Raw genomic sequence first — 12,531 nt, forward strand, 5'->3', positions numbered from 1 at the left:
GAACGAAATGAGAACTCAGAACTGATTGTCTAAATCTTCCTCCTTCCCCCACTTGAAAGTCAATGAGGTGGGCACGGCTGGGATGTTAGTGTCGCAGTCAGGGCCCAAACTGGAGAGAAGTGTTTGAGGGTGAGCCAAACTCATCATCCTTTTAGGAGAGTCAAGAGACAGAACAGCAAAGTCAACCAGCTAATCAATGGGGGCAAGAGTGGGGCTGGAGATGGAGCCAAGAGAAGGGAACCAAGGAGGAGCTGGAAGAAAGAAAGGAGGGTGCTTGCTCCAAAGAGTGGGCATATGTGCACCTTCTAGTTCACAGGTGCCTGGGGCATAGGAGGGTCAGGCTGGCTTGAAAATTCAGGCAGACAATAAAGTCCAACCTCTTCATTGTTTAGAAAACTGCCACGCAGAGAAGCTAAGAGAGAGTGCTGACATTCACATAGCTAGCTGGCAGCAGAGAGGACTAGCTCTGGGGTGGCCAGATTTCTTGTCTCTTCTTACGACTCATCTTTTCTTTGTTATTGAGTTCATGGGCCCCCATTTATACTTGAAACCTTCTGCTTATTACAATGATTCTCTGCTTCATTTACATTTCTTGTTTAAGGTGAGTCGAGAACGATATTCTGTTCAGAGCACCCTATCTCTCATTGAAAGACAAAGTTGTAGTTAGGCTGTATATGTTCAGTAACCTTCCTATTTAGAAAAGGATCCTCCACACAGCACTGCATTCATAACGATGGAGTGAGAATGAATTTAGAAACTGTAGAACATGACTATCTCTTTCTGATGGTTTTCCACTATCTTTCTCTATGAATTTAAAAGAGGATTTAATTTTATTTACTTATGTATTTATTTTTGCCTTATACATTTCTAGTATCAAGGATAAGTTATAGAAAATTATAAAAAATTGTATTAGAATATTTTCCTTAAATCATTTATCCTAATGTTCGTTTTATTAATTCCAACTTATAACTTTACATTTTAAAATAATTAGTTCAGAGAAGTCTGAGTAAACATGGTGGAATTTATATATGTGTTTATATCCTCTTCCTCTGGAAACGTCATTAAAAGGAGGGGGATACAAGAATTATAAAAGGCATAAACCCAAAGAACAGAGACTACAGGGGAGGCCTCAGCACCAGATGAGAGGTGTCCACAAAATGTGGACGATAGAAGGAGCTAGATGAGCAGGAATGGACTTAGCAGAGTGTAGAACCCTCTGAAACCCCTTGTGAGTAGAGGGAGAAGCACCCCAGCATGTGCTTCAGGACCCCAGAAAGCCTAACGCATCGGGAGCTCCAGCTACCTCTGAAGGCAAAGGTGAACACAGCCTGGTGGGCTCCCCGGCAGCAGCTTGGTGAAACAGAGTGGCTGATCTTCCCCAGCTCTACCTTCTGATACTTCTGCGTGAAGAAGAGCCACTACATTTCCTTTCTTCTTTTTTGATGTTTACACTGATTCACTTTACAATTTATATAGGGCTGTGCCTCCACACACAAATTGAATTGAGGAAAAATTGGATTTAAAAATGCTTCTTTTGGAATTAGCTGAATTCAGCAAGCATCTGAGCGTCTACGGTGCCGAGTCAATACGAAATGACTAAGCCAAAAACTCCTTCCCTCTGAGCCTCCGCATCCAACCTGGGAGACAGACGCCGCAGCTAACGATTAGCGTGGCAGAACGTGCTTTGGGACCATGACACAGGCGCGACCTACTGTGGGACCACGGAGGGAGGAGCCTGTCGTCGAGTCTGGGGGAGGCACGGAAGGCCTCAGAGAGAAGGGGCTGGATCATGAACCGTGTGAATGCGAAGGGAGAGGCTTTCGAGGAGCCCAGAGGCCTCCAAAGGATGTTCCTGGGAATCCTGAGCTGTAACTCAATTGCAGATTGCAACTAATGAGCAGCGTGGGGCAAACTTTAGGAGAAAACGTACACGTAAGGCTTACATTGTGGAACAGATACAGAAGTTCATCACACTGGGTTTGGAGATGAGAAAATGCGTTGATTTTTCACTTGTATCTCAGGCCATTGCTCTAATAATACCATGCTATCTGAAGGTATAGCTCCCAAGAAACGTAAGGAATGATTTTCATTGCTAGTGGGTTCTTGTCCCTATCATCATTTAGTCAGGGGGCTTAAAGGCATCTTCTAGAATGAGCAGGCTGTCGCAGATAACCTCCTCTGAGGGTGTCATTCCCCGGATGTCCAGGTCCTCATTTGAGGGGACTCCACCGATGAACTATCAGACATCCCGAAAGCCCTGAGGGAGATAGCTAGGGGCACATGGGGCTTAGAGGCGCTTAGTGAGAGCAGCCCACCTGGGCAGTCAGATTGGTCATGACTTCCAAGGCTGCTTCACCTGGTGTAGCAGAGGACAGTAATGAGAAGACAGTGGGCTGATGGAGCCCCATCATCTGTTATGGCAGCTCCTGGAAAGCAAGGACCACAGGCAACATAGCTTGGCATCCCCAGAGCCATGTTGGTGACCTGCCTCCTAGGAATGGATGCTGCTGAACAGCCCCTTCTTACTGGGAGAAGTTAGTGACGCTCTTTCCTGTCTACAACTTATTCCCTCTGTAAGGATTAACTAATTAATTCGGTAAATAATTATTGGGTAGCTTCTGTGTGCCAGGCACAGTTATTGCTCATTCTTGCCTCTTGAAAAGCACACCTGCCTCCATGGGTCCCATGGGCTTTGCAAAGATGAACCCCTTCCTGAATTATCTCCTGAAATGCCCCCGAGTCCTGGAGAACACGGACTCAAGTCACCTTACTGTGTTTGCCAGATTTTATGAGGTAAAAATTTATTATTTGACCATTAAATTCTGAATTTTATTGGCTATTTATAATGATTTATGTTCTACTTATTTACCTAACCATTTGGAGTCGTAAGAGTTGTTTCATAAGCATCATAACTGACTGGTCTGGATTAAGTATCCATTTTAGAAGTTCCTAGTATTTGCTGCAAATCCAAAGCTTAACAAGTACAAGGTTTATTTTGAAATCACAGCAGTGAAATTGTATGGTCTTCAATGTCCAAAAGGGAACAGATTTCCCCCTGCATTCTAGACCACAATTTATTATTGTTTAAATCAATGCATGACTCTTTGCATACCAGCCTGTACTTTGGGTCATACGGACTTAACCTCAGAACAAAATCACTTTGTTCAATGAAAAACAGGGCCCCTCCAGTCCTCTGGACCCCTTTCCACGTATTCCATAAGAAAAAAAGTTTACTTGACTGCATGATAACCTCCAGCATAATCCCTCATAGAAAGAAACCTGACAAGCGTCTTCCCCCTCGGCCACAGAGGGGAAGTTAATGCGGGCTACAGCATTAACTCCTGAGGGGGAGGTAGACAGTGATCTAGAAAACAATAGCCTCCGAGAGAGGACACATTCTTAATAAAATAGGGATAGTGTTAAAATTCTTATATTTGTGCAGAGTTTTACATATGTTCTCAATTTTATCCTTTTAATAATTTCGAGTCTTTCACAATATTATGCTACTAAAACCATTTTCTAGATTATGGAAACTACTTCAGTTTTCATTCCCCTAAAAGCAAGGTGGCTAGGAGGTGAGCAGAGTTTAAAGTTTCTGGCGCAGCTGCAGTTTACCTCCACTTTTAAGAAGACATTTATCCGATAGCCCCAGTGCTTTGGTGTCATCTCAGAGGTGGAGGTGCTGCTCCTTAAGAGGCCACTACACGGTGTGAGTCCATCCTCGTGTAATATTTTGTGATCTTACTTGGTTAAAGGGATCTAAGATACTTAGACATGATGGAAAAACACTTCTGTGTGTTTCTCCTTTACACTCACGCTACTATCTCACTCACAACACTTCTGGCACCAGATGTGTGGGAGTTTTTCCCACACCAAGCAATTGTCTGTAACACCTGCTGGGTGTCCTACAATTCAATTAAATTCTGACACTAACTGGAGTTGGCCCAGACCCCACAGGTTAAGAGCTCAGTCCTGCGAGACTGCTCCCCACTTCAGATGTGAATTGCAAGTAGTAGGTCCCCAGGTTACCCACAAATTCTGTCCGATGTGGCTACTACTTGGAGGTTCCTATGACCTCCCTCTTGGATTCAATCATTTGCAAGAATAGCTCACAGCAGTCAGGGAAACACATTTGCCAGTTTATTATATAAAATAAAGGATATGAGAAAGCGTACAGATGAACAGCTGGATGGAGAGATACATGGGGTGAGATCTGAGAAGGTCCCAAGCTCAGGAGCTCTGTCCCCGTGGAGTTGGGGTGCCTTACCTTCCTGGTCCGTGGGGCTGAAAAGGTCCAAGTTTCTAATCATGGTTCAGTCTTGCTGGTGACCAGCCCCCATCCAGGAGCCCACCAAGAGTCACCTCATTAGAACAAAAGACACTCCTACCACCCAGGAAATTCCAAGGGATTTAGGAACTATGTGTCAGGAACTGGGGTCAAAGACCAAATATCAGAACAAAAGATGCTTCTTAGTCCTCTTATCACTTAGAAAATTACCAAGGTTTTAGATACTCTGTGCCAGGAACCAGGGGCAGAGACCAGTATGTATATTTTCTATTATTTCACATAGGAGAGGTGATTTTATTTAAAATATTCAAACTTTGTAGCTCAGGGCTGTACATAGCTACTCTTTTGTAGTAACCTCTGAGGCTGGGAAGCCAAGGACAGGAATTCAGGGTCTGTGTGCGGTGGGCACTCGGTGTTCTGTTTGTCCAATACATCCATTTTGTCTGAGAATAACAGCCCCCTCTCCTACTAAATTTTTTGAGAACTTATCCTCCCCTTACTCTCACCATGTGGCTTCACCGAAAGCCGCCATGATCTTTTATGTACGGGTACTATGGCTCCCATGGCCATAGCTGATTAGCCCAGAGTCGGCGTTGACTGAGTCTGGGCCAATCAGAGTCCTCCCCTGGGAATTTTTCAAGCTGGAATGGAGAAGAGAGTCAGTCCTTCTCTGGAGGTTCCAGCAGTGGGTTGTAAACCTCAGGGGAGCTCTTGGAGTCTTTGTTTCCTGCCATGTGGAGGAAACTGATGTACAGTGAGAAATGGTGCTGCTAGGTTGGAAGAAGCAGAAATGAGAGATGGAGCCAGGATTTGTGTTTCTGGTCCCAAGTGCTCTTAAGCAAAGCTGGGTCCTTGCTTTTCTCTCAGTTTGGTCCCTCCTTGGATTTTGTGAACTAATAAATCCCCCCTTCAATTCTGTTAGTTCAGATTGGATTTCTGTCAGTTGCAACCCGAAGAGTCCTGTCTAATACCCCCCAACTCCCTTCCCCCAAGGCCCTCCCTCCCTCCAGCAGCTGAAAGATACCTATCTTGCAATCATCTTTTCTATGCCGAAAACATCAACTATTGGATTTGACTAAATGTGGTTTAGAAGAAACAGAGGCGAGTTGCCTCTAGACTCTGGAGGAACTTCCCTGTGTTGTTCTCTTATCGATTATTGACACCAGGATGGGATTTTTGAGTTTAGCAGAGAGTTGTTAAAAACCTGGTCATATGCCTCAAATCACCCAGCAGCAGCAACTTAAAGGGGCCCTCCCAGTGCACTAACACCTTCCACTCTTGGCTCACTTCGCATACTTTGCTGACTAAAGTGTTGAAGAGATGTGAACCCTGAAAGAGTGAGTCTGATTGTAGTTTTGCTAAATGCTGTAGTTTATACCAATACAATTTCTTAATAATATCTGCATCAGACATTAAGGAATTCTATCTGTCCTGTCTGATGACTTTCTCAATCCTGCTTACCTCGTAGGTGGGTATCTTCTCTCTCTGAATGTTGTAACTTTTCAGGTTGACATAACTTTCTGGGGTAAAAACATTAATATCTGAAATGAAAGAAAGTTGTGGAAGGATTGAATAGGGTCGAGAAGAGAGAAAATGTAGTACTTGAAAAGGACACAACGAATAGAGAAGGAATCCAACAAAGGAGATGGGAAAATGGTGGGCAAGTATTATAAAGCAGGAAGTAGGGTAGAAAGAAGACATCAGTGAAACCAAAAAGAAATTAAACAGGGAGCTTGAATCCTCTTCATTTATTTTGGAAGTAATGGAGAGCTTCTCATGCTTCCAGGAGAGAGAAAAGTCAAAAGTAACAGCAAAGTTTCAACCCCCAGTTTCCTGTCCAGCTGGAGTGAGTTGTCAGCTAAGGAATGAGCGCCAGCAGTCTTAGCCTCGGAGCATTTCCCACTCGCTTGCAGTCCAGGTTGGTTCTGACTTGGCTCTGGGCATGATATTCTGAGCCAACGTGAGTTCTGTGTAAATTGAGACCGGATCTAGTTTCATGTGGATCTTTTGTTCTGGAAAGATGCTTCCGGAACAGTCTAACATCCTGAGTGTCATTCCCTGGCTTCTCGTGTGGTTATGACCTGGAGACAGGGACGCATGTAACACCCTGGTAAGCTTCCTCTTGACTTAGAACTCTGGGCATGCATCTACCCATCTCCTTGGAAACACACCTCCTAATTTAGCTTCTGGGGTGAGTGAGCTAAATACTCTCTCTGGAAGATGGTATCTCTGTCTTGTAGTCTCATTTTTCTCCTTTGTTTTCATTTCTTTGCCATGTAGTGTTGGGTAGATGAGCTATTCTCTTACATTTTCATTAATTCATGCCTCCGCTGGCTTGTAAAACACAAAGAATCAGCTGATTCATCTAGAAAACAGCTTCATGCTCCCTAAACACTGTAGATTCAGCATAAATGCAGCTTAATCCTATCACCTCCCAGACAAAGTCAGCCTTTCAGTTCTGTCTTGAAGGGCAAGCAAAAACAATATGAATGTGTTTCAGTGGTTTAGGAGTAGTTAGGAGCGAGAATGTTACAAGCCATGGAATATACAAAACCTTTGCCAGCCAATATGTTTGATTGATGATAAATGTGTTTGTAAAATAAATCCACACTCGGGCAGGGACCCATTACCAACAGCTGCAAAGCTTAAAGAGGATATCCTGCAGGGATATCTTTCACAAACACAAAAACACATAAATAAATACCAGAGTCATTTCAGATGGACTCTGTCACCACTAAAAATTCACTTTTCAGAGATAAAATGTCACCATGAGAATTTCATTTCTTCAAGAATGAACTTAGCTATGTTATTTATGGATGAGGATGGATGATAAGGTCTTTCCCTCACTTTATTGAGCTATGCCACTCTGCTGAGCTGGAGATCACATGGAGCCAAGATGATGGAGGGGAGCTGTTTGTTTCGTGTCGGGTAGAGTAGTATGAGGATCCCAACTGTGGAAACAGCTGCGTCATAAATAACCCACGCAGAACAGATGCAGTGTGTGTGGGGGGTGTGTGTGTGTGTGTGGGGGGGGGTGCTGCAGGACGCATTTGTGAATGGAATGGTCAGTCACATAAGACCCTCTATAAATACCGAATGTAATTAAAATGACTGACACATATTTTTATTAAAAACCCGAGTTGGGGGGCTGGCTCCGTGGCCGAGTGGTTAAGTTCGCGCGCTCCGCTGCAGGCGGCCCGGTATTTCGTTGGTTCAAATCCTGGGTGCGGACATGGCACTGCTCATCGAACCACGCTGAGGCAGCATCCCACATGCCACAACTAGAAGGACCCACAACGAAGAATATACAACTATGTACTGGGGGGCTTTGGGGAGAAAAAGGAAAAAATAAAATCTTAAAAAAAAACCCGAGTTGGAAAGTTAGAACCAAGACTTATGGGGATGTAATGGCCAGGCTTCATGGAGTCAGTACTTTGGTGAATCTGCATTCCAGTTTTTACAGTCTTCCAAGCCAGACGCCTGAGCAGGGAGCCTCTTTCTCCTGAGTCTCCCACATGCAGTCAGTCATCAGGCCCATCGTTTCTACCATCTAGATATTTCCTGAGTCGATCCCCACCTCCTTTTTCCCCCCGGTTTTTTGAGATATGATTGATGTATAACATTATATTAGTTTCAGGTGTACAGTATAATGATTTGATATATGTATCTATTGTGAAATGATCATCACAATAAGTTTAGTTAACATCCATCACCTCACGTAGTTCCCCTTTTTTTCTTGTGTTGAGAACTTTTAGGATCAACCCCTCAGCAACTTTCAAATATACAATACAGTGCTGTTAACTATGGTCACCGTGCTATACATTACTTCCCCAGAACTTATTTCTCTTATAACTGGAAGTTTATACATTTTGACCACCTTCACCCGTTCCTTCCCTGCCTGCCCCACACCGCACCCCCCCCCCCAACTCTGGTAACCACCAATCTGTTCTCTGTTTCTATGAGTTTGGTTTTTTTAAATTCCACATGTGAGTGAGATCATACAGTAATTGTCTTTCCCTGTCTGACTTACTTCACTTAGCATAATGACCTCAAGGTCCATCTGTGGTCTTGCAAATTTCAGGATTCCCTTCTTTTTAATTAGCCCCACCTCTCAATCTCCATGGCCAATGACACTGGTGCAGGTTATGTAAGACAGTTTTGATAGAGATTCCACTCCATTCTCATGGCCCTTGTGTCACCCACCCAACACACCTTTCACACTGCTCAAGAGATCAAATCCTGGCTTAAAGTATCTATCTCAGTGCTCCCCATTTCTTTATGAAGGACAAAATATAAATTCTTGTGTATGGCATATAAAGCCCCATGTAATTAGCCTGCTTTATAGCTTCAATCATCACAATTTCCCAGAGGCACATTCATACAGAGCTCACTGGAATTTCCTGGGAAAGCGCATGACTTTTTGCCTGTCCACTGCATTGTGCATGGTGTTCTCCTAGCTTTGGATGACCTGTCTACTCTCATCCCAGCCTTTGGTTATCAAACTCCAAGTCATCCTTCATGACTTCATTCCAATGTTGCTTCCAGTCTCCTCTATGGAACATTTCCTCATCACCCCTGCAGACTTGGGGAAACATAGTGAATTCTTATCAACTTTGCCATTCAGCACCTGCATACCCTTCTTGAAAACACGACTTTACTTTGATGGCACCCTTTTCTCATTCTTCATGTGCTTCGTGTGAGGCTGACGTCATCCCTGAACTTGAAAGAGTGCAGCATGTGACTTAGGCAAAACCAATCTGTTCAGTCCATTCCCTTGGCCACAGCCGTGGTTCAGGTACGGGCATGTGATCAAAAGTGGACCAGTCAAAGTCAAACAAAATTCAATTCTGACACTGCTGTTTGAGCTATTGAGGAAGCAGACTTTCTTTATGTTGAACTAGAGGTTGTGAAGCTATGAGCCTGAAGTTGCTAGGAACTGTCCTGTGGAATCGAAGATTGGAGCTTATCTAGAGGAAGAAGAACTGGAAGGAGGAGCCCAAAAACATGTTTGTGACTGAATCAAGCTCCTCCAGTAGGCAAGATCCAACATGGACCCTTCAGTTTTGTAAGCCCATAAAATATCCCCTTCTCCTTTGCTTAAGCCAGTTGGAGTTGAATTTTCTATTACTTGTTTAGGTGAGGAAGACATTTCCTCCACCTGCTCTGGGTTCTTCTGGCTGGAGAACGAATTAAATTCACATGAGACAGAATAACAGGAGAAAATTAAACAAAGTTTTATAACATGGATACACGGGAGAGGCTAAGGCAACCTGAGCAACTTGCCAAAATGGTGGAAGTTCTCCCTTTAAATACCACCCTCGGGTAAAGACAAAGGAGGATTTGGGGGATGGGAGAAGTCAATCATGGGACGTTACCAAAAAAGCACAGTAAACAAGGGTAAGGTTATTATGCAGATTTGAGTCCTTACCTTCCACATTGATTAAGAGTGTCTAGAGATGAGGTCATTCCCCCTTCTTCCTGGTACAGAGAGGGAGACATCTTTACAGATGGAGATTTCCTTTATAAATGTAAATGTCTCTTAACAAAGGGTAAGTAAATTCTACTTTTCAGAGTTTCTTTCCTGTCTGCAGTTTTTTAAAGTACCCAGCCCCAAATAATCCTCATGCCAAAGGGACATATCTTGGGGTGGCCAATTCCAGTCCCCGACACTTGCAACCCCCAAAAATCTCAACTGATATCTCAATTATTTCTCTCTGCTCTTAGCACCATTTATATCCTTATATTCTTCCTTGCCCTCTTGTGGAGAGTTGACTAAAACCTAGTGTCTAGGTGAAGATGGAGAATCTATGGCTTTCCTGTCTAAAGGAGGCATGAAAGTCAACTGCCAGGGTTTTCCCTCAATGCTAATGCTTGAACATGTTACATAGCTGACTTAGAGTTGTATGCCTGGAGGAAGAACAGATAAAAAGGAGAGAAAGCAGGCGTAGAAGGAAGTAGGGCAAAGAGAGAGGTGGTTTCCATACGAAATAGGAGAAGGCGGAATTGTCTCTAAGTCTTTGCATTTATTCAGATACAAAGTAAAGGAACGATTGAGTTGGGAAGGGAAGGAGAATGGAGATTTCTACTCCAGCCACTCACAATAGTGAGGACCAGGGAAGATATTGCCCTCCTGTTATGTTTGCACAGAATATGGAGACCAGAGTCAGATGAAACTACACTTGACCTGCGTTAGTCATGGTTCCCATGGAAACTGATCATGAGCGTAGGCATTTTTACAACTTTCGTAAGGAGAGTCAATGACTGTAGAGTTTAGATGAAACTAAGACAATATAGTTTCCTAAGGTGGCAGCCTAGATACTAGGGATTTATTTAATAGGTCAACTTAAGAACGTCAGCTTAGTGATCATGGTGATGTCCAACAGGGCCCTCATGGCCCTCTCCTAACACTGGATTGGTTCCAGATGCCCCCCAGGGGCTCTGTTTGATAGTCTTAAACTTCTCGGACTAAGCCCAACATTTTCTTATTTGGGAATTGTGAATTTGGATTTATCCTCGACAGATCATATGGTGGATGCTAGAATAGCACATGCAGAGGAAGTAAGTTATTTCAGAATTCCCTTGGATCAAAGAAGAGGTCAAAGACTGTTGGATGTCACTGCTAAAATATCCATTAGTGTTCCTTATTTTGGAAGAAAGAGGTAAATAACAGAGTCCATGGTTAGCTAGTCAAGCACACACATGGAATCTAGGAACACTTTTAATTGACTATTTCAGATCCAAGGTCTGTATTCTATTTCCTTCCATGTATTCAGGGTGCTGGAAATTTGAAAATTCAACTTGTCCCTGAACTCTGACTCTGGGGCTTTAGTCTGAAATCTTAGGAGACATCATGTAGTCAACCACATGGGTAACTAAGACTCTCTCTTTTCTTGCCTCCTTAGACTCTCTCTGCCTCTTTCCCTGCCTCAGTGCTCTGCTCCTTTATTCTTCCTTTCCTCCCACCTGCTTCCTGTCTAATTGTGTGCCTAGCCTTAGGGGAGTGTTGTCTGTCATTCTTTGCTTTCCTGGGCCTGGGAGTAGGAGTGGGGTGGGGGCTCTTGGTCCTAAATGCAGAGGAGGGATAGGAAAATTCTCTCCAGATATAACCTTAAGGTAGAGGACTTAAGTAATTGGATTGCAAATATTAGTTTTCTGCCTGCACTTCCCCTTGTTATTATATTAAGAGCTTTTCTCCTACTCAGTGTTGGGTTACCTTCCAGAAACAGCTTCTCCTTGGTAGGTACCAGGATCCAAGAGCAGGTATGGGAAAGACCTGTTACATGAGAAAAGTAACTGCACAGAGGAGAGGATCACCATCCTCCTGAGATCTAGGGCAGGAGACACTTAGATATTCTTTTAGACTTTTACTTGGCCACATGGCACTTGCCTTGTTTTATGGCTTTTGGATTAAAATTCCTAAACTGAGAAATCAGGACCTGGGTGGCTTATATTTTCTGGGTTTCCACCAGGAAAAGGAGTCACCGTCTTGGCAGGGATAGCAGTATCTTCTTGATTTTCTACTGTCTCAAAACCGATGGAGCCCTTGAATTAACTCAGTCTTTGACTTTACAAAGCAGTTAACATACGGAAGTTGAATGTGACTCTGCTTACCCACATTATATTTACATTATTGTGTTTAATTGCTTATTTACTTATTTCTCTCTTTTCGGTAGACCGTAGGCCTCTGGAAGTCTGCCTTTTCGCCTTTAAGCTCCCACTGCCCTGCACAATGCCTGGCATGTCATTGGTGCTCATAGCTGCTGAATGCAAGCGTGAGTTAACCACGTGGTAGAGGACATCAGGAATGCTTATTTGAAATTTTCAGAAGGGATTTGGGGACATTTTCTTGCTTTTCTCATGTGTGGAGCATCTTTATTGACAAAACTTTGTTGTTAAGGAAGCAATGATCAAAATAAATATAAAGAGATTGAATAAATTGAAAAAATAGTCACTGTTGACAGGGTTTCTCAAAATGTCACCTGCAGACCACCAGTTTCCTCCTGGAAGCATGTTTGTGTCCACTTTGCTGTCTTTCTCTCTCATTCTGTCTATCCCCCCAAATATTTTCCTGAAATTTATTAAGTTTAATTTATTTTTGCTTCAAATCAAGGAAATCATGTAGAGTTTTTAGTCATTATTTTGAGAGGAAGACATTGAGGCCATGGAAATGCAGTATCTTGCACTAATGCCCAGTGAATCCATGGACCTTCAGACCTTACTCTGTTTTTCATTACTCGCCTCCC

The sequence above is a fragment of the Equus przewalskii genome, chromosome 25, assembly GCF_037783145.1.
Source record: "Equus przewalskii isolate Varuska chromosome 25, EquPr2, whole genome shotgun sequence".
NCBI classification, from domain to species: Eukaryota; Metazoa; Chordata; class Mammalia; order Perissodactyla; family Equidae; genus Equus; species Equus przewalskii.